Genomic DNA, 23892 nt, shown 5'->3' with positions numbered 1-23892 from the left:
TTAAACTATTTCTGAAAAGCATTGTGCATCCAGCAAATTACACAGCGGGTCAAAAGCCTTGTGCTGAAGGTCATGCCTTGCCTGTTAGTTATTCAGCAGGAATATTTATTTTGCTTTTTGATCAATAGCTGTTGCACCAAACCCTCTATTATCTTTAATTCATGTTGCCAGTTTTTTTCCCAGTTAAAAATGTGAAGAATTGATAAAAAAAAATCCCAAATTGAATATCCATTTGGTTCAAGCTGTGTAATGCCAGAGAAAACACAGCTCCCAAGCTCAGGAGATGTTGAGCTATGCCTATTTCTTGTGACATTATCTCAGGTTTGTGCATCTTCTGTTTTCTGTTTCATCTGAGCTCAGCTTTGGCGCCCTTCCTGCTGTTCCCACAGAAAATCCTGCAGTCACTCCTGCAGCTGGGATGCTCCCAAAGCTCCTCTGCATTTCCTTGAAGTCCCTTCTGTGTTTAAATAATGTCAGCTCCGATTGTGGAGGAGATGAAGGCAGAGCAAAGCTCAGGATTGACTCTCGGGGCTCATGGTTAATGCACTCCGATTTGGGATGGGGAGAGGTGTCAGCTTCAATTCTCTGCTTCAAATAAGGAGGATGGATTTGAACTTAAATCTCCTCGATTCCCATGATTAACTCTGCGCAGCTGAACGATGGCTGAAGTTCCTCCTTTTCCTCCCAGTTCTGCTCTGGTCAGGAGAACACTCAGATCTCATCTCCTGTCAGGAGAGGCTGAGGATGTTCRGYCTGGAGARGAGAAGGCTCCAGGGAGAGTTTGGTGCAGCCTTTCAGGGAGACAGAGGGACTTTTGGCAAAGGCATGGAGTATGTGGAGTGAGGATGGATGGTTTAAACTGCCAGAGGGCAGGGCTGGATGGGAAAATGGGGAGGAATGGCCCTGGCATAGGGTACCCAGAGCAGCTGTGGATCCCTGGCAGTGTCCTGGGTTGGACAGGGCTTGGGGCACCCAGGAACAGTGAGAGGTGTCCCTGCCATGTCAGGAATGGCACTGGATGGACATTAAGGTCCCTTCAACCCAAACTGTTGTGTGRTTCCCTGATTTGCTATGAATGACACAAGGTCCCCTCCATCCAGGGGACAAAGACACCATCTCCCCAAAAGCCAGACTGGAGCTGTGGTTTGTTCCTCAGCATCCTCAGGTGTGGGATGTGGATGTGACAAAGCCATTTTCAGATAATGGGGTCACAGTCAGCATTTGGAGTTTCCTGACCTCTGTGTGACCTCTGCGTGACCTCTGTGTGACCTCTGTGTGACCTCTGTGTATTATATTGATATTTATTTATTTATTTATTTTTAAATAAGGGTGGAACAAGGGAAAAATCCATTGACCAATCAGACTGATAAAGCTTTGTTTATGTAGAGTTGAATTTTGCTGGGCCTGAGGAGCAAGAAACAGAAGAACACACAGCAAATGTGGTGAGACTTCTCTGCAGCCACACTGAGATGATCCTTTGAGAAACCCCATGACCCAGAAACAGCTTTGGTATGGCCTGAAGAAAGACTGAAAGGAGGAGGAATAGAAATAACTGAGAGAAGATGAGGAGGATTGGGTTGTTTTTGTTATGGCTGGAAGGGGAGCAGGGAGGGGAAGGCGTTTCAGGGGGCTTGGTAAGAGAAATGAGTGAAAATGGGGAGTTTGAAGCGATAGAGAGAAAAGGTGGATCCCAGAATCCCARAATCCCACAAGGAGCTGCCAGAGCAGAACCAACACATTCATTTTTGTGGCTCTCAACTCGGACCTTTGAGCCCAGCTCCCTGCCACAGGATTTATTTCTGTCTCACCTCAGCCTCGCTGGGTGGAAAGCRCTGGAAGTGTTGAGCTGCAGAATTAAAATAATTTCCCTCAGTTTGGTGACAAAATCCGTGACTGGCGTGGGGTTACACTGGGCAGAAAGTGAGCGGCTTCAGGAAGGACCTGAAGATAGMACAGACTCACAAAATGACATTTTAATCACGCCTTGAGCAATTTGCTAATTACATTCAACCRCACTTAGAGGAAAAACAGGAGTTGTCAGGGTTTTGTAAAGACAAGAAGAAAATTGGTTTGGGTACGCCACTGATTATTACAAACACTGAGGTGTCATATTATCCAGAAAAGGCACGATGGAAAATCCTAGCAAAAGTCATATTTACAGTTCTCTTTCCAACTTTTTTTAAAGTAAATTTGGTCACCAGTTTCTACCTTGTTTTTTTGGTTTTTTTTCCCCATGCAGAAGGTTTTTYCTATATTTAAGTATGTATAATGAATCTGCTAAAAACCATCAGAGACCATTAAGCCAGAGAAGCATGAAATCAAGTAGAAATTATTATTTTAATTCTATGCACTTGTGCATAACGGTATGAGCACTGTGCCAAATAAACATTCAAGCTTGCGCTCGAGGCAGTGATCTGATTTTTGGTTTGGAAGAGGGGAATACACTCCTGCACACATTGCAGGAGAGATTTTGGTACAAAGCCCAGCTTGTATAAATTCTGACAGGCAAAGGAAAATGTCAATTACTCGACAGTAATTTTATTATTAAAAAAAAAAAAAACTCCTCAAATGGCAGCAGTGGGCCTTGACAGAGCAGGACTCATCTGTGAACTTTGTCAATCATTTGTGGGTACAGAAACACAAGCTGAGTGTTCATTAACTGTGCACGAGGATGTTTCATCATGAGCAGGTTCACAGTTTGGGTCTCACAGGTAATTCCTGAAGGGAATTTCCTGTTTTTCTCAGTGCAGTTTGTGGCAGAGATCCCTGAGGTGTTATAGGCACAGGACAATAAATGTGATTCCTTCTGCCTTGCATTGATCCTGCAGGGGTGGCAAAGGGACAGTACAAGGTCATTTGAAAATTCATTTAACTKGTGATGGACAACTGGCCACAGAGGAGGATCTGTCACCTTAAATAGATTAAAAGTTGATGTTTTGTTTAGGAAACAAAATCTTACAAGACTTGGATGCTACCCTACCAGGAAATATAATATTCCTCCTCTGCAGCAGGACCAATTCCAGACTGCAATATTCAATGTGTTGTGGCTGCATTTAAGGAGAATTTGGCCAAAAATGTTAATAATAATAATGTTAATAATCAGCAGTTGTGCTTTGCTTTCTCTGACTCTTCTGCTAATTCAGATGTCATGCTCAGGGCTGAGGWGCAGAACCTTTCACCATCTGCCTCCCAGCGGTGCTGCTGGGCAGGCTCCAAGCCCTGCACTCTGAAAGCGTGTCCAGGTCACCTTTCTGTGTGTTTCACTTGGAAAAAACCTCATCTGCCACAACCTGGAGAGTGCAMGGGGGCAGTGGCTGCAGGTCAGCTCTGCTTTCTTATTTCTTGTGCTGAGAGTGAGTCTTGTTTGACATCTCCACACTTCTGAGGTTGAAAAAAAAAAGGGGTTGCTCACAACTTGGATTCACTTGAAGGGTTCATAAATATGGATGTTTACTGCAGTGATCATATGATGGGGAAGGAGGAAAAAAATACTTGAATCTATAATAATGTAGAGACTTGAGGTCTTCAATGTCGCAGGGAGAGAGGAACTGAAACGTGTTCAACCCTCTCCTCATTCCTTCACCACAAATCTGCTCTCCCAGCTTGCCAACACCAAAAAAACTTCTCAGCAACACTCCTGAACTGAGGAGAAAAGTGGGGTGGTGTCTCCTTTCTCCTTCACACAGACCCAGAGAGTGCAATTTCCTTACACCATGAGCACCCATGTGATTTTCAAGCTACAGCAGTTTTTTTTCCTCCAACAGCTGTCTCAATTATCCCGAAAATGTTCAGATGTGATCTGGAAAATGAGTCCTTGCCTCCAAACAGAAGTTTGCTGTGCTCTGAGCTAAGAATAGGTGAACTTGTCTGGATGTTCCTCAGGCCTGTCACATCGTGTTTGCCAGACACATTCATGAATAGTAATCCCCAGGCTGGAAATGGAATATATTAATCACAAGCAGTTTCTTTTAAGTGCTGCTGCCTTCTCTCCCCGACCCACGTTGCCACTCCTGCTATCCTTTTAGGAGCAGTTTGCACAGAAACCTGAATTTCCTCGTGGAAACTCCTGGGCAGTGAATGGAAATGGAGCTGATTTAACACGTGGGTGGGTGAGGATGGGGCAGAGTGTGCCAGGCACTGCTCCTGCTCCCCACCCAGACAAGAGAGGAGCACCCTAAAAGGTTTTCAGGGGATAACTCCCAGTATTTTTGGGTTCAGGGCTGCTGCTACCATCCTAATACTCAATCAATTCCTTTTACAGACAGATTTTTTTTTTCTGGAAGAGGACTATGGTGCTTTTAGAAAGATAAGTAGAATAATGCTCTGTTACAGGCTAATATAGTAATTTCTTATCAGTTGGAGTGTTTGAAAGCTATCACAGCTCAGGGAGAAGAAAAGGGGTTCATCCTTTCTGGACAGGGATTGAAACCCATGGGAAAGGGGCATTCCCTAAGGGTCTTTATGGAACCTGCTGAGGAGAGTCAAATCTGAGTGAAATGAATCCCAAATTGGCACCTGAGGCACACAACAATCATTCTTCACCAGTCTCAGTTCATCTTAAAAGGGCTCAGGGCACGTGGGTGATTCCTGGGGATGTCAGCAAAACACTCACAGATTTTAACAAATTCCACAGGCAAAAGGTGGGGAAAGARTAGGGCACCAAACCTCAGGGTTAGGAAAGAGTAGGAAAATACCCAGCAGGRGCCTTTGGAAAGGAGAAAGTTCTCTTAAGTATTGTGATACTTTAACATAATCTTGATGAGCATCCAGAAGAGCAGAAGATCATGTGCAGCCCCTTCCTTCCTTCCTTCCCAGATCAATAATCTGATGTAGCAGATGACACATCAGAATTGAAAGCCTTGGCCTTGCCACCTGTCTGGTTGAGTATCCTGACCCCAAACTCTGCTCTCTAAACCACTAAACAAGAATGACATAAATGTTCCTACATCATTCTCTTCATAGGGAAATTAGCCAATCCTATATGTTTAAGTGATTGCCATCCATCAAATTTGCTTCAGAGCAGCAAATCTGCAAAATTCACCCCTTAAACTCATYGTGTAAGTCAAATGCACGTCATCCAAGAGAGGATCACAGGTGTGATTGCCATCAGAAACACCAGCTAGGAAATGGAGCAGGGATTAGCAGTAGTATCTTAAAAAAAAAAAGCTGCATAATTTGTAGCATAATAAGGAAGAATTATGTCAAAAGCTTATTTGGAACAAGATAAGGAAAGAAATGTGCAATGATGCTTTTTATTAATTTCTGCTAAGACTGTATTTTTTTTTCCCATTCTCCTGACTAACAGRGGATATCACTCTCAGGGTTGTGTTGAAATCTTTCCACTCCACAGACAATGCCTGATGCTGCAGATGCTCTTTGAGATCCCCCTGTCCCTGCTCATGGGCTGTGGTGTTCAGGAGATCAGCCTGACCAGAGTCAGTGCTGAGCAAATCGAGTGTTTGGCTGCTCAGATGAGACCACACTGATAGCAACAGAACCAGATCTTCAGCCAGAAAGGTTTAATTCCATAGATAAAGGGARAAAAGAGCAGCTGTATGGATTAATTCAATACCTTTCACACAGGAACAGACATCTCTTGTGGTTTTTTTTGAACACTCCCAGTTCAACCCAGTTCAACATCTGCAGTGAGCCCAGAGCCTCTGCAGCCTTGCTGTGAGTGGGAAAAGGAATATTCTGCAATTGTTTCAGCTCTCCCAAGCAGGGAGCTGCTCCCAGCTTCACCAGATCTCCCCTTGGAGAGCATTTCTTGGGATTGATCCCTTGGCTGCACACTAAATGAGGTTTCTGTGGAATCACWGASTCATGGAATGGTTTGTGGTGGAAGGAACCTCCAAGMTCATCCCATTCCACCCCCTTCCCCTAWCCCAGGCTGCTCAGATTTGCATTGAATCCATCAGATCAAGAGCTTTGGGCTGATCATAGGCCAACAATGCAGTAAATCACTTGGTCCTTTAATTCTTCCAGAAAATACCAGCACAAGTTGGGAAAAGAGCTAAATGAATGAGTGTTTGCACTGAAGAAGTGTTTCCCTTACTGAAGAAAGCAGACACAAGACAAAAAGCAAAGGAATTGGGAATTTAGAAGTATTTAATTAATTTGGAGCTTTTCATTACCGTTTCCAGCAATAGGAGCAGCCTCTCTTTTCTCCTGGGTTGCCCTGGATTAGGAATGTTCTAGCACTGGTTCCTTAATCCTGGTGCTTATCACCACTCAGCTGGCCAGGAAAAGACAAGGGAAGAGATGTTTGAGGGCTGATTGTGGGAGTTAAGATCTTTTGAGCTGCCTGTAAACTTCATTTCAGCCCTAATGTAACAGAGACATCAAAGAGCAGTATTGATTAAACTGCTCCACCAGGCAGGCTGGAAAACTCGGCTTCAAGGTGCAGCTCTGAGTGTTTTTCATGGAAAACAATCAGCCCCTGTGACACGGGGTTGGTGACATTGCCAGCCCTGCCTGTGACAATCCCTTGGGCTGMAGCTGCAGCAGAGCTGGGGACAGGCAGGGTCCAGTTCCACCACCTTAATTAATTACCCTGATGCCTTAGGATTTTTAAATTCTCTATTTTCATGTGTCTGTATTGTCGTACTTCTCCAGTGCACAGCTCTAAAGCTGCTCCTCTCCCATCTTTAGACAAAACAATTCCTCTCTGGGCCCAAAACTCAAGGACATCTCACTGCTCAGGGCCCCAAAATATGGAAACAACAGAGAATTGAAGGGAGAAAACTTGGGGGGATTGACATCATCACCTGAAGGTGGAATTGGAGAATTCAGACCCAAAATGTTCATAAGACAGAACTTATAAAAGGTGAAGATCTCATGACTGGCTGTCCATTTTGGGTGCAGCCTCATGAGGAGGCTTTGTCTATCCTCAATGTACCACTAGGCCTGGATTAAATTTGTTGCTTTTATCCTCTTCACTTGTCTGGCCCCTGCTTCAGCTGAGCCTTGTTTTAGGCATCACCCTCAGTGTCTGTGAGGTATCACATATTAAAGCTTTTTTTTTTTTTTATTTTCTGCTGGTTCTTTTCTCATTTTCACACCACCAGCACTGGTTCTGCTCCACTTCCAAATGCCTTTCCCTGGATAATTCAGATTGCAATCTCTTTTGCTGGTTACTTTGCTGTGACCTCTGAATTTCCTGCGTGTCTGACATGATTTTTGTTGACATGTTGGAAAGAAAAAAGCAATAGAGAACACATCAGAGAGTAATGCCAAGCCTGCATTTGTCTTTCGGGCTTCTTCAGCCTCTTGTAGTCTTTGCAGAGCAAACCCAAATTATTCCCACTTGATGCCTTTCCCCCATCCCAGTTTTTCTGTTTGATTTTCCTTGCTGTGACCTTGGAATTACTCAGCGGGCAGCGCTTGGAACAGTAGCCAGAGTAACAAAAACCTCTTCTGCCTCACAGCCTGTGGGGAGAGAGCTAAAATTGCTGCAAAAACCACATTGTGGATTTCAAGTACTTACTTGGGTTGAACAGTTGTTACATTCATCCATATTATTTTAAAAGCCAAGAGGGAGYGGAGAGGTTAGGAAATTTTCCTTTAAAAACCATGGAATCTCCAGTTTATCAGAATCATGGAATGGTTTGGGTTGGAAGGGACCTTAAAGGCCATGGGCAGGGACATCTTCCACTGTCCCAGGATGCTCCAAGCCCTGTCCAACCTGGTTTTGGGTAATTCCAGGGATGGAGCAGCCACAGCTTCTCTGAGCACCCTGTGCCAGGGCCTCTCCACCCTCCCAGGCAGCAATTTCTCCCCAATACCCCATCTAAATCCACCCTTCTCCATCTTGCAGCCATTCCCTGTGTCCTGTCCCTCCATCCCTTGTCCCCAGTCCCTCTCCAGCTCTCCTGGAGCCCTTTCAGGCACTGGAAGATGCTCTCCTGGAGTCCTCCCCACCCCAGGCTCTCAACCCCACCTGTCTGAGCCTCATTTCTCTCTCCTGAACCATTCCAGTCCTTCCCAAAGCAGGAGGAGCAGCTGGTGAGGAGTTGGGCTCTGAAGGGATGAATTCCAGCAGGGTCCTTTGGAACCCTGAGCTGCTCAGTGCTCAGCTCAGCAGGATTTGTSTTCACCAGGGCTTTTTAAATGATTTCATCTAAAGCCATCTGAGTAGATAAGAGGGGTGATCGATTGCAGTGTAATTACTAATAATCCTTTAGGTTAAATTGCACTTTTTTTTTTTTTTTTAAATATGCCCTATGTCCTTTTACGCTCCTGTTAATAAATTTTAAATCCATCTTTAGATTTCATGGAGAACTTTGAATGGTCTGGTTCAGCAGTAAAATGTCTTGGACAAAATTTAATTTCTGGTGATCTTTCAGGTATAACGTAACACACTAAAAATTGTTTAACATTATGACAGGGCTGTGCTKCAAGAAAACTTCTTTAGAATATACAAAAGCAGCACAATCTTTGTGAAGATCAGCYACATTAATAGCTAATTTAATTAGTTCATTAGCAGTATAAACATATTCCYGTCTTTACTTTTTCCCTGCTAGTATTACAAATGCTGCATCCTTATCTCACCTAGTTTTTCTAATTTAATATGGATTTATTCCTAAGCATTCCTTCCATGATAACTGATAACTAATTTCAAATTCTGCTCAAAAGAGGGACATAAACAGACATTAAAACCCACAGCTAACACTGTGAGGTGGCAGTGAAAATTTAATGGCAGAGACATAAATTCAGCCTTAATTTTATTGCAATTCTACAGGAATCCTTTTTTTTTTTTCTAAACATTGCATCAATTTCCAAATCCATTTGTTATCCATTATATCAGAGGATAATGAAACCATTTAATACACTATAGCCTGTCRTATATACTTCTCTCGGTGTTTCATTTTAATTTAGCTTACTTAGGAGACACTTAACTGATTGTCATTCTTAAATTTAATGGGCAAAATCTATCTTTATCTTGTTCTGTTCTGTAGATTAATATTAATCTTATTCCGTGATCAGTTTCTACCATTAAGACAAAAAGGATTTCTTGAAAGAAAAATAATCTTGGCTGGTAGAATTATCTAGACCACGTGCTAGGGATGAAAATGTGATAAATCCTCCAATGTCTTGGAAGGGTGCAGCTTGGGAGAAGAGAAAATGAGATGGTCAAAATTAGCCCAAAAAATGGGGATTTGCAGACCACCCTGAGTTAAGATAATAACTGATAGAAAAAACATACATTAAAATAAAAACTGGGAGAAGTYGTGSATGTCCCACCCCTGGAAGTGTTCTGTGATTCCAAGAAAAGAGAAGAGGGTCAGGAAATCATGGAATTGCTCTCCAGCTTCGTGTTTAGGAATCTTTGGGAATKCTGGTGTTGTCCTCCATCACATCCCCAACATCTTGGAGAGCTTTGGCCAAGGAAAAGGGAAAATGTCCCTGCTGTCCCCATCCTCCCTCACCTCAACACTGTGGGAGAGGCACTCAGAGCTGCTCTTTGATGATGACAAAAACTCCAGGATGTTTTTAAAGCCTCAGGAAAATCCAGTGAAGGTTTATAAGGAACGACTCGCTCCCAACCCTGACTGTTGAGGTTTGAGCAGCTCTGGGTGGCAGCTGAGATGAAACCTTTGGGGCTGATTTGGGGATCCCAGAGAGGGAACCAGGGATGGGTGATCAAACCCAGGCCTTGCCATAGGATTCCTCACCTTGGCACCTGAGGAACCTGGGCACGGAGCAGGAACGTGGAGTTTGCTCTCACCTCTGCCTCGCGCCTTCTTTTCCTGCCTTATTTCCTTCCCTTTCCTCATCCTCTTTACCTTCTGTCGAGTAAAAGCCATGTTTAATCACCCAAAACCGCATCTCTGGGAGCCTGTGACCGAGGAGAGCTCAAAGCCAAACCCTGCCAGTCCGGAGCTGCCCAAGTTTGCCAAATCTTCCAGCTCCTGATAAGACCGTGCCGCGCTTCAGCTCCTCCAGCTGCGATCGTGAATTTTGGGATGAGTTTGGGAGCGGTGGGGCAGCTCCAGGAGGCTGGGAAAAGCAAATGTTGTAATGTTTAGAAGAGGTGCAATGACCCTGGTAATTGCAGGTTTGGATACCGGGCCTGGAATGGCTGCTGGAGAATTTGATTAATAAAGGATTAACGGTGGAAATCTAATTAACGCCAATCAATGTGGGCTTAGGGATAGAAGATTCTGTCAAAATCGCCTTTTTTTTTTTGTGAATGAGATAACAAATTTTGTTGATAACCATGGTAATGTCCTGTAATAGCCTCCTATAAAACATCTGACTTGGTACTGCATGACTGATTACAAAATAGACAGACACAAAACAAACAGATCGCATAAAACAGGGCTAAAATTGACTGACAGGGCTCAAAATAACTCCAAGTGACCTTTAMCAGCCATGTAATTCTTCTGCTGATGGACTCCATGAATTTCTTATTGTTATTTTGGCCATTTTATTTATGATTTCAACGGAAAAAACCCCTAGGATTTATTGTGGCTGTAAATCCTTTCGTCTTTTCCGCAAGGTGATGCCAGGCCTTGCAGGAAGAATGGCTTGCGAGCGTTCTAACTTCATATTCGGACAGTGGAAGCTTCATAAACAGAAATGTGTGGCCCTTAAAATGAAAAAAAATTGGACCATCAGGCAAGAAATTATTAAAGTTTTTATCCCTCCCTGCGAGCACTGGTATCAGGAGTACATTTTTCTGGTTTAACAGCAGTGAGGAGTTGAAATCACTCCAGAAATGTTGTCACTTTTTAGGGTTGAGGTGATTAAATGTTGGGCAATGAATTGTGGCTGATTCTCTGTCAAACTCAACCTCCAAGTTTTCCAAGTTTTACCCGATAATCTTCTTTAAGGAATTAATTCAGGACAATCTGCAAAAGTTCAGGACAATTGGGCAAATGCTGAAATCTGGGGCTGAAGTCAGGCTGCAGGAGAGAATCCACCTCATTTAGAAAACCCAGATTTGTGTTTTGTTGTGTTTATTGGTGCCAGGGGGGCTTTGGGACATTGGGGGTTGCATTTGCTGTGTTTTTATTTACTGTTCTCATCCTCAGGTTTGAGGTCTGGGACCTTCAAGATTTTGGTTCAGCAGCAAACAGAGCCAGACCATCTGAATTTTCTTCTCATTTCTTCCAGCACATTAAATATTAGCCTGCATTAAAATAAATAAAAAAAAAAATTAATAAAAAGGAAAAAAAAAGGTGGGAAAAAGGGGAAAAAAGGCATCAAATGCAGAGTTGTCTTTATAAATATCTCCTGAGCCTGAGATAAAAGGGATAAGGCTGGTAGGACACCTGATGTGTAGCCCAATTAACCAATACTTTTATATTCAGCTGCTCTAACACAACATTTCTTCAGTGTTTTAATAAACCTTAGCCATGTGTTTGAGGTGGTTATTGCAAGGAGATTAAAGCTCAGGTCCTTAAAACCCCCAACGATCTTTGCCTTTTTATTAGACAGTATTGTGTTCTAATAATGTTAAAACCTTTTAATTCAGYGAAATAAATTTACTCAGAAATTAATACAAGAGAACTGTCATTTATCCTTTACCTGCAAGAGAGGAAATTAAAAGTGACTTTCCAGAGGATCTTGCAGTAATGCTGGAGCRATTTTCAAACTTTGGTCGAGAATATTACAGAGGCAGTTTAACTTTCTCTCAAGGATTTCAATCTCAGATTATACCGAATTATTACATAGAAAAATATATATAAATTAATGTATAGGATGAAAATTGGCCTTTTTTTACAGTGATATGAGCAGTGAGGGGGATGTGTGGGATGCACCTGGAAAAGCCTAAAGCTCACAGAGGTGCTTGATTTATATTTTGTGCARAAATTCTCYATTTGCTGACTCTGTCCCATGGCCTGTGACACTCAGATCTTGAGCAGGACKCTTCATCACCACATGGACCTCACTGTTCTCAACAAAAGAATYGAATCCAAAATACTTTATATTAACACTGAAAATAAAATCTAGATGTTCAGAAGTATTAGAATAAAAAACCAACTTTTGATGTCATTTAAGAGTTTGAAGGCACTAAGTAGAAAAGCTCTAGAAGTGAGAAATTATAATTGAAATGAAAGTTTGACCATTACACCATGACTTTTAAAACAYTGTTACCTCTCYTGGGGGTGGCTGATATTGAAGGAARCAAATTTAAGAGAATGTGGTTCGAGTGATAAAATCCACATACCAAACTGCAAATTGTTGCCTGGYTTTATTATTCACATTATGATTCCCAAAACACCATTTTTTCCTGGTGCTTTAATTATTTTCTCCACCGAGTCTTCCAAAGGTTCATTTGAGGCTTGTGAACCTGAGAAACTTTTTTAATAAAAGAAAAATAATCAGTGAGCAAGATTGTTTTGCAGAGCTGATTCTCCCAGGATTTTCCAACCCCGGTGATAAACCCTACAAGTCCATCTGCAGAAAATGTGAATTTAGCCCGAGCCCAGGATAAGCACTAAACCCATCTGGAATTGGCTGTAAAACCTAACAGGTGATTTGAACAGGTTGAACTCTCCTCCGTAAACATCCCATGAGTGAGAATCCACAAACTTTCCAGTGGGACTGGATTGGGGAAGGAATTGTTGGCTCAGAGGGTGGTGAGGCCCTGGCACAGGGTGCCCAGAGAATCTGTGGCTGCCCCTGGATCCCTGGTAGTGCCCAAGGCCAGGCTGGACATTGGGGTTTGGAGCACTTTGGGATGGTGGAAAGTGTCCCTGCCCATGGATGGGGTGGGATGGGATGAGCTTTAAGGTCCCTTCCACCCCAAACCATTTGGGGATTCTGATGGGACACAAAAAATACTTGCTGCTCCGAGGGCTGTGCTTGGAACTTGCCAAAACTTCTCCACAGCTGCAGAGGGAGCGTGGGCCACCCTCCCTTCCTGAGATACCCTGGGATGGTGCTGGAGCAGAGCCGTGCACAGCCCCGACTCACCCGCAGTGGAATTGATGTCAACGGGGGATACACACTGTTATCGGGGGGACCATTGGTCTCACCGTGTGCTAATTAAAAATATTCCCCTATTGCACCTTCCCCCATTTGCTCTGCAGGGCTGATTAGCATATTAATAGCCTTCCCTCCGGCTCCCAGACAGAGCTCCATTGGAGAGTGGCCATTAAAGCTGGAGTTACACARCCTGGGAGGTGCAGGAAGAGAAGGAAAACTTGTTAAAGCCTTCATTTAGTACGAGTTCACTCTGTTAACACTTTCTGCTCCCCAGCTTTAGTTTTCTGTGCTTACCCAAGAATAATTCCCAGATGTGGAGAGCTTGATTCAATAACTGAGGAGGCCAAAGACATCCTCCATCATGCACTTCTTTCCTAAATTAATTAAGTTTGTCTTCTCTGTCTCCTTATCTGATTCCCCCTTTTCTCTCCCTCTGTTGATTTGAAGTCTTCCCTTCTATTCTCTCTGTGCTATCTTTATTTTTCCTCTTTTCCCAAGGTATGGAAGTGTCTGTGCCATCCTTCACCCCTTAGACACAGCCCTGAACCCCTTCTGGTTCAGCAAGAACTCAGCCCTGGGAGTGTTTTCAGTGAGGAATAAACTTCAGGAAGAGCAGGGCTCTGAAATTTCACTGTCAGTGCTGCTTCCCTGTGCTTTCTAATCATTTTCCACACAAAAAAAAACCCCAAGCATTCACAGCACAAAAACTCCCATTTGAAAGAAAAAAAAAAAAAAAGGCCATTAACAACAACTTTGAGTTCAAACAATAAATATTTTGATACAAATGTTTTTTCAGTAATTTTCAAGCTTCAGTTCTTCGTGGATCTTGGTTTTATTGTCCATGGCTCAGCTGGTAGCACCAGGATTTCACTCAAGGTTTCTCATGAAATTCTTGTAGGAACAGGTCTCTCCAAGAACAGGCAGCTGTTTTGGAGGTTGTAGATGGGGTACTTGGCCATGCCCAAATTTTTCAGTCCCTGCTCAAAGGGAAATTAAACCCTCAATGCCGATTTCTATGTAAGTTGAACCACGGTGCCTTTGGCAAACTTCCTCCAAGGCTGGGGCAATCACGAGTGGGAGAGCAAAAATCATAATACAAAAATGGGAGCAGCACAATCAGAGGCTCATTCCTTCCTTCAGGCAAAAGATAAAAGGAGCCTCCAYGTAAAAACAGGTATGAAAAGGGATATTTTGGTTAAATGGGTTTCAGTTGTTGTGACTGACGGGAAGGTTGCAGTTTCCTGTGACAAGGACAGTGCAGACACWTCAGACTGAGGCAGGAACACTGGCAGGGACTGTCTAATTCCCAGCTCCCTGATGTGATGGCAATATCTTTGTACTTGTAGTGARGAAGTGTCAAAATACCTGCTTGCTGAATAACATAAACTGCGTGGAGTAATAAAACTCAAAAGAGACTCAAGTTTGAAAATCTCTTTTTTCCTTCCAAGGTCCCAAACTCTTCTAATCCCTCYGTCCTGACACAGCCCTGCTTTGAGAACCCCCCGTGGCTCTGCCTTTTGCTGTGGGGGCTAATATAGAAATAATCTACCTGTAATTAAAAAAGATAGATATCTTCCAGCTCTGAGATTCCAGCTCATTACTCCCCTTGGTCTCATGCGAAAAGCAGTCTCATCTATCTTGTCAAAAACTTCATCCAGGAGTCCTTCCTCCCTGAAAAGCAAAAAGGTTTGGCAGAAGGACACTSGATGGGAGAAGGGCTCGTGTTTGATAGAGGGAGAGGAAGTTCTGCCCTTGATCTGGGGTCACTCCACGAGCTCCTGGACACAGCTCGGGCTGAGGTGGCTTTGTCTCAATCCATGTTGGGACTGAGAAGAAATTAGAAAAAAAATGGAAGAATTTATAAGGGAAGCAGATGTGTTAATAGGGTCTGCTCATGGGTAATGAAAAGGGATGAAGTGACCACAAAGTGAGTGGCAGAGCTGAACTGAGGATGGTAAATGGATTCCAACAAAAATCCCGGGGARTCTCCTTGAAATTCACCATATTGAAGTGGCCTTAAGCTGAAGGAGGGTGGATTAGATTGGCTATTAGAAAAAAATTCTTCTCTTTGAGGGTGGGGAGGCCCTTGCACAGATTCCCAGAGAAGCTTTGGCTGCTCCTGGATCCCTGGAAGTGCCCAAAGCCAGGATGGACAGGGCTTGGAGCACCCTGGGACAGTGGGAGGTGTCCCTGGTTGGAGCTGGATGAGCTTTAAGGTCCCTTCCAACCCAAACCATTCTGGGATTGTTAACGTACTTCACTTACAAAAGTAACTCTTCCCCATTAATCCTACAAAGAAATGTTCCACAAGAAGATGCAATAAAAAAGTTTTTCAGTCATTTCCATTTTAGCCCTGTTTTTAATAATTGCTTGYACCTTCAATTATGGTGTTTTAGGTTTGAGTTTCCTACTAAGAAAAAAAGTTGGGAATATATAAAAATCATTATTGATGGTGGGAAATTATGAGAAGTGAGAGAGGAAGCTCTTAATGCTGTTTCACCTCATGGCCAAATCTTCGGTGTAGAGCTGTAAAATCAGATTGAGATCAGTGTTTTGAACACCTTATTTCCCATCAAACTACCTGATCCATAATGCTTTAATTCAGTAAAAAGCTTTCCATCAGCATCAACTTTCAACCTAGAATGAAAAGGCTGAAGATGTGAGTTTGAAATGCAGCCAGTGAGGCTTCCTCATTTGTTGTCATGCCAAGTTAAACATCTTTTAGGGGAGAAAAAAGCCCAAATGTTGTTTTCAAGACTTTTTAATCATTTATACTTCAAAAAGTTCAATTACATGTCCATTATGGTAGCCAGTAATGTGCCATTTTATTATTGAGAAGTTGACATTTATCGTGTGGGATTTTTTTCCCAATAATCAAAATAATTGAATGTATTTATTTGCTGTTTARTTAGGAGCTTTTTTAGAAATTAACATAAAATAATTAACATTGCTCCTTTCTACCGAGTAAAACATTGTATGTGCCAAAATAAAACATTTTGTGTGCCAAAGTATTTATGATTTGTGCTGTAATTAGAGAAATTGTGACTTGARGAAGAAGATAAGCAGTCAGTGGTCTGAGAGAGGAGCAGCTGYTACCAAACTCCCCCGTTTTCAGCTGCTATCAATCTCCTGTTTCCAAACACAGGGGGAAGMACAAGAGGAGGAAATGACAGGAAATGGCTGTAAAATTCTGTGATTTTCTGCGGTTTGGTGGTGGTGAGGGAAAGGTGARCATTTTGGAAGATTCAGGATATTTTTGTGGGTATTTATCCATAGATCTTTCCAGATTTGTCTGATAGTACTGAGTGATGCTGGCTGGAGACGCCTCTCAGTTCCTGTGAATTACCAACAATGCCTTTTTTGGATGGGGAGGAAAAGGAAGAKTTKTGAAATAATGACCCAAAACAAYGTGGRAGAACCTTCAYTGMTGATCAAACATTTAATTTCAGTTTGGGATCCTCATGACTTCCTAGGCAGCAACCTCCAGGCTCTGTCCAAATCCACTGATTGAGTGAATTTGGGTTGTGGATGGAAATGAAACCAGATCTTGAGATTTTCTAACCAAAAACCAACCTCCCCTCTGTCTTTTTCCAAAGGGGAAATTTGATTTTGAAGTGTGAATTCGATTATTATTGACCAGATGGGAATAATGACAAGGAAGAAATAAAAAGTTGGGTGTTTTGGGGGGTWTCCTTGGAGGTTTCCTTGGGAAGTTCATGATTTTTGAAATGGTTTTGCTTCTCTTTTCAGGGGAAAAGGCCGTGGGTTCTCTGGGCAGCTGGTGTGGATGTGGTTTGTTTCTATTATTCTGCACTTTCAGAAGGAGTGAACTGTTTCTGGAATTTATGGAAGTGAGAGGAAGTGGTGTTATTTCAGCAGTGGACTGAGTGYATACCTGACCGAATAATAAAAGATTTCTGTCACTGAAACCACAGTGAGCCGAAGCTCTGCATGGATATATTCCATAGACTTTCTCCTGCTGATTATTTTTTTCAGTTTATAGATTATAAATACCTTTTTTGTGTCTTTAACGACCCCTGAGGTGAGCYAGCCTAGGCACTCCTAGCAGGATACTGAGTATGAAAGACAAAATTCCACCAACTGAAAAATGTCAAAATTCTTTTAACCACATCTGACATCGCCGTGATTGAAACCATCCTCTGTATCAGAGCAGGAGCCTTTATTTTTCAAGATGCAGTTAATGTTTCAATTTTTTTTTTTTTGTTTTGTASGGGTATAAAAGAGGAGGTTGTCTTCTCCCTGTAAGACTGACTTAATTTCATTTTTCTCTTGTGTCTGYTTTCCTCGGATTTGGCTGCTTTCATATTTCACTGTGAGATTTGGAGGCGAACAAAAGGCTGGAAACTGCATGGGGAAGGARTGATAAAAAACAAGCAAGATGTTTGCAGGGAATAATCCCTGCTGAATAATCACTGCACACCTTTGATTGGAAAGGCAGCCTCTGCTGGGGGAAATGCGTGGAAAGCTCTGTGAGGGAGCACGGAGGGATGGATGAGGACAGGTGTGACATTTTTCTGGGTTTTTTTCCCCATTTAAATATTCTGAAGTTCAAGGTTATATTACTGCACATTAGAATATATGTTTATAGATGGAAATATATGTTTATATAAAGAATAGAGTTGGTGATTAATGATTATTTGGGACCAGATGTGTGGATGGGTGAAAAAAGCTCCTCCTTTTCCTCCCCTTCCTCTCCCCTTTCACTCTCCAATTCCTCCAGTTCTTGACTCAATTCTGAACAATTAACAGGAATAATTAAATGCTCTGTAATTTTTAAAGGAGATATTTGCAAGGCCTTTGTTTGGGGTTGATTTAATTCCTTATTTTGGAATAGTTTTCCAAATTAGAGGGGAAAAATGGTCATTTTACCCACCAGCAGTAGGAGAGTTTAACCAAAACCAGGCACCACTTCAGGAAGGAAAGAAGGATTTTTATTTGGATTTTTTTTGGTGTTTTTTAATTCATGAATCTTCTCTCCCACTGCATAAGCACTGAATGCAAATTTGGTTTATTGGCCATTTCACAGCTGTTGATTAAAATAGTTCATAACAGAACTGCAAATGAGCTTACTTGGAGGAGTTTTGCTCACAAGAGTAATCCAGTTTTCTCCCAAGTCAAATCCTGACAATGCACAGGGAATTCAAGGGCCCAGTGGTCAATTAAAATAATACATGTGCCAAGTTCTTTSCAATGTAAAGACAGAGGAAGGGAGCAAACGAAGAGAGTGGATAAAAGGTTAATTAAAAGTCAAGTTGTGTCTCATAAAACATCAGGCAAGGAACAAAAGAAACAAAAAAGCCAACAGGAGAAAATAAAAGGATAGCATAAGATTATACAAAAATTTAAAAAAATGTGGAAAGGAAAGTAGGAAAAGAAAGTTTTCTGTAGATATTAATATGACCAATAAAACATGTTTCAAATGCATGTGGAAGAACCCAATAAAATTAGAAAGCCAGGCCTCCAGGAGACAGCCAAACAAATTTATTGACTGAGGAAGCAGCCCTTGATAAATAATTAAAGRAATTATTTGCTTCATTGTTCTCTGGGGAGCTCAAGGGACAGCTGCTGGCAGCTGCTATTCATCTTCATGGATGCTGAAGGCAGCCTGGCATGGAGGGCTCCCAGCATCACAGGGTGGGAGCAGCCAGGCACAAATCTTTGGTTTTTTTCTGTGGAATGGAAAGMAAAAGGGTTTTCCCCAGATTTCTGCCTGAGCCACTGGAATATGGACGTTTTCTAAGCGTTGCAGTCCACGCCGTGAAGTTGGACAAGTCAATTGAAACTTGTGTCTAGGAGAAAAAAAAAAAATCCCTCCTTTTTTCATTTGTGTGAGCTAACAAGCAGAAACATGAAAAATCAAACCCTTGAGGGCTGCAACAGCTGGTGGGTTTTATCTGAATTAATAGCTTGAGGTGAATGCAGGGATCCTTCAGAGCCCTCCTTGACCTGCTCACTTTGAATTAAACTGCATTTTGCTGTCACTGTGATTTAACTTTCTGTTGGTTGCCTTATGATTTAAGAATACACCTGAAAATAGAGCTTGTAAGAGGAACTCAGGTTTCAGCTGAGTTGCTTAATATGTTGATAGCAAAGCCCACAGTATCCTGACTTTTCTTGCTTTTGGGGGAGTCCTTGTTAAAAGCCATTCCATTATATTCTGGTCTAAAAAGCCTTTGAAAGGACAGGAAATAATGCACAGCTCACAGAACTGGGGGCTGGAGAAGCCTTGAATTTGCTGTGTAAATGCCCARCCTTATTAGCTCCAAAAGAGGAATAGAGGGAGGGAGATTTTCGCTGGCAAACGAGGTCTGGGGTCGTGAGTCAAGGATGCTTTTGTGAGCATGTCGAAGCTGAAGAGCATCAGTTGTTCTTGGGAAGAAATATTAGATTTTTCCTGAAAAGAAACTTCGTTTTCTGCACCTCAGCCTGCAGAAAGACATGGAACTGGCACCTAAAAAACCAAAAGCATGAAGCTGTATAAATACATTTAAAGAATTTTTTTTAACTGGTGGGCCCAAAAAACCTGTAAATATCCATTCTGGAACTTGCTATTCACCATTCTGGCTTTGCTGAAAGTCAAAGAGGAGGATTTTAATTTTTTTTTTTCCTGCTGTAGATACTCAGGAGAATTTCCACTTTGTTCCTGAGCTGTTCAGCAGCTCCAGWGATGAGCTCAGGAGGGGCAGAGTCTGCAGCCAGACAGATGAGATGAAAATGTCRGCATCATTGCACTGTATTAAACAAGCTCCGTGATCACACTTGCTACAGTTCCTCTCGGAATTTAATGGAAAACTTTATATTGATGGAATGCCTGATTAATAGGGATTTATAACAGAAGCATGGTTAATGTGGAAAGCGTATAAATCTCATCTATCTGTATCTATTGCCTGTCTTTATAAGATTATTTTCACTTGGTTCAGGCTTTAACTCCAGTGGGGAGTAGCTCTGGTGAGCAAAAATCCAATGGCTGTGCCACAAATGCAGCAGGGAAATTTGCAACTTGTTTTTTTTTTCAGAAACTCTTGAGTTTAATTGAGTGAAAAAAAATCAACCAAATGTTTATCCTCAGCTTTGGGAGGTGTCAGATTCAGCAGGTTGGGGTGACAAAGGGCTCTCCCTGAGCCTCTCCAGCCAGCTCAGGATGTGCCATGGGGTAAGTTGTTCAAATCCTTGAATCTTTTTCACACTTTTTACCCCTCCACAGCTTTGAATGTTGTGGAGCCATCTGTGGATTGACACTGCCATGAAACAGCTCTGAGAAGGTGGAAAATCAGATGGTTTTTGTCTTTATTCCTCCAATTTTGTCCCCTGGGATGGACAGGGGATCAGCCTGGTTGGTTCCTGCTCCCAGCAAGCCAAGGTTGTGTGGTGCCATCCCTGTTTAACTTGGGGTATTTGGATTTTAGAGGCTTCTGATATAATTTTGAGACCAACCAGAGATACTTGGTGCATAGAAAGTAAATTCAGCAGCCAGGAAATATGGACTATTCCATTTTCCAGCCCTTTCTGTCCTCTAGAGCTTAGATTTAATCTGATTTTTTGAACCTTACTGGAGCATCCCTGCTTCGTGCAAGAGCCCAGCTCAGGCCRGATCCATACACATCTAAAAACAGGGCAGAAAGGAAAAAAATCAAACTCAAATTAATAAAGTTTTCAATTTTCAATTAATTACATATTTTATTGATAGGAACWGAAGGAATCCACATTCCTTTTTGGTCTGGCATATTGGGGTATTGATCAGCATTGCTGAGAGGAATAGTTGCCTTCGTGGGAGATTGCCTGAATAAAGATTTCAGTGCTGGGCTCTCCAGCACTTAAAATGTTCCATTACTCAAGATCCTGGAGTATGAARATTCTTGCAGAGGATGTGTTTTGCACTGAAATATAATTGAAACATATATCCTGGGCCAGGGATGCCTCAGAGTACRCTGAAATAAATACATTACAGGCAGGCAGAGTTCCTGGTGAGATAGGTAAATGCCCTGCCTATTAAAACATGACATTAAATCAGGTGCATCACTTTTAAAGCCAGAGTTCCAGGCAGTGCTTGGCCATAAATTTCTTTCTAAAAGACAATTTTGCACTGAAAAATTTAAAGGTGAAACCTCGTTTACTTCAGGTGCAAAGTGTGGGGCWGAGTAAGACAGCAGGGGAGGAGTGGAATCCTAAATTAATGTAAATGTTGATTAGGGTTTGGTTTAATAACCCTTTTACTGTCAGACTGGTTTGGGTGTGAAGCACAAACACAGTAACAGTGAAAGAGGGAAAAGGTGTGACATGGAAAAGAGAAAGAAAGAAGGAAGGAAGGAAAGAAAGGAAAGAGAGAAAGRAAGWAAGAAAAAWTAATTTTYGGCCATGAACTGACTTTTGTTCATGGAAATATCTATAATTTGTATTTAGGACTCTTTGAAACCTCCATTTCTTCTACTTTTCCTGCAGATGTATGCATAGCAGAGGAAAAAAAAAAAAAAGTAGGACAATTATTCCAAATATAAAATGCTTTTGCAATTAGCACAGGCACCAAAAATAAAAGGTGCTATTTTAAAAATTCAGCTCTCATCTTCATCTCAAATGCTGATGCCTTAAATTCTTCCAGCACAAATCTGCAGTCACTTTTCTCRCTGTAGTTTTAAAAAGTACATCTAAGTGTCTAAATTAATACCCATTATTTCTTTCAAGTGCCACTTAAGTGAGGTTGAGAGCAGTCTGAGGCAAACACTYGAGGAAGCTGGGTGTCTCTGTCACTCAAAGTTAACGTGTTTGCAAAGAGATGGAGCAGCTTGCTGATTTATCCACAATATACCCCCACAACCCATCCTTTCCCTTTCCTTTTTCTATTACCAGACAGTGGTGAAGAGCAATATTTTGTGTGTCAGGAGAAGAAAATGTTCCATCCACGCTGCCTTCCCCAGGGTTTGGGTTTGGATGGAAAGCAGAGCTGCTCTGGGAACAGAGCACAGAATTCCCTGCCCTKGAAATGATTCCCWGTGAATCCTTCATAGRAACAGCCCCAAAACAGCCCCARGATGGGACCCCAGTGCAGCACAGCATCAGCAGCATCTTCCAYATTTATTTCTTTRAAAGGTCCTCYCCAAAATAGGACYCCAGTCCAGCACAGTATTTTTCCAYWTTTATTTCTTTGAAGGCCTCYCCCCCAGGATGGGACCCCWGTSCAGCACAGCATCAGCAGCATCTTCCACATTTATTTCTTTAAAAGGTCCCCCCCAGAATGAGACCCCAATCTGGCATGTTCCCCCTTTATTTCTTTGCTCTCACCCATTTAAAAGAGAAGAAAAAAAAAAGTTTCCTTTCCAAAGCACACTGAAATGCAGCCACTGATATTTCCAGCCCAATGATTTTTGTCTGTGCTGCTGCAGAGGTGTTGTTTGTTTTTGTAGCATTTTTTTTTTCCCAACTCTTTGGTTTTGGAGCACAAAAGCTGTCCCAGCTGGATGAGGGAGGGCAGCTGGAGTGCTGATCCCTTTTCTCCTGCCAGCACCACCTCAGTTCCTCCCCTCTGTGCCCTGCAGGGTGACACTTTCTGCTCCAAGCTTCTCCTGCTTCTCTGACATCACAGACAAGAAGGTTTTCATTTCATTTTATTTCATTTTAAGATTTTATTCGCAAAAATGTAATAGTTTCTTTGTCCTGAACAACAGCAAATCTGCCATAAATCCTGGGACAGATGGTGGGAAATGTTTGGAGACTCCAGGAATGCCAGTGGAGCACTTTGGAGTGTGAGCAGTGAGTTACAGCCAGCAGGAGCCAGATTTCTGAAAAACATGACATGTTTGACCCCAAATTCCATGTCTGGCTTCTCCCAGCTGTTTGCTCGTGACCTGCACAGCAAGACAGATGTCAGTGGTTATGGAGAGCAATTCCTGGTGCCTGGAGAAGAAATCTGGATCAGAAGAACAGTGTTTGGGTTTTTATCCAAACATCCACARGCTCCCATTGCTCGTGCCTGACTCTATTTCAGTGATGAACGAGGAAATCCTGGTGGTAAACAAGCCTTTGATCRAGCAGAAAGAAAAGATATTAAAAAGAGTTTTGCTGAAGTGAGRCTAATTCAAGTTCGAAATGAACATTCTAGCTATTAAAATAACTTATTTTGGAATCAAATGGACTTTCTGCTCTGTGATACCCTTGAAGCAAAAGGAGACAGAGAATGGTTGAACATCTTTGCTCAGTAATTCATCCACCATTCTCTCCATTGGGGTGATGTGAGAATCAGGGAGTTGATTATTCTCATGTCTGTTCCTCAGTGTAGAAATCAGTTCTGGAGATGTTCAAACATAAGCAGCAACTGGTTATTCCTGAAAATGTTAAGGAGAGACCAAGAACTGGTTTTATCCCATTTTATCCCAGTTAAGTGGACAGTGAAGAAGAAAAAGGTGATCTAAGTAACAAATATTATGGAATTTGTTTCCTGGGAAGGAGAACAGGAGAAAAATAGGAAAAGAAAACAGAGGAGCAACAGTAATAGGTAGCTCAATAGTATGAGAAGAAAAAAATTCTGGGATTAATTATTTTAAATTTTAGTGGCTTTTCATACCAGGAATATTTTGTTGCTGAACATAGTTTTTCATTTTGTCATTCACACTGAAGGACAACTCCACTATCTTTACTTTGTAAAGAGGATGAAGGAAAACTCTCCAGCTCCTGCTGGCTGAAAATCAGTGACACTCTTACCCTTACTTCACTGGAAACAGGATCAAAGTTTATAATAAATTTTRTTGCTTTTATAGTTGATAAATACAATTTAATGCTGCAGTAGTATGCAGCARGATCCCTAAAATAAGATAGGAAAGGTAATAATGTCCTGCATCCCCTAAGCAGTTGTAGTGACAGGAAACAGGAGAGCCAAGGAGCTAAAGCAGGATTTTGCTGCAGGTAATCATAATGATAATTAGGGCCAAAAAAAAAAAAAACCCA

This window comes from Malurus melanocephalus, unplaced genomic scaffold (assembly GCF_030028575.1).
Source record: "Malurus melanocephalus ecotype Western Australia unplaced genomic scaffold, MMel_1.1 scaffold_398, whole genome shotgun sequence".
NCBI lineage: Eukaryota > Metazoa > Chordata > Aves > Passeriformes > Maluridae > Malurus > Malurus melanocephalus.
The sequence above is the reverse complement of the archived record's forward strand: the minus strand, read 5'-3'. Positions refer to the sequence as shown.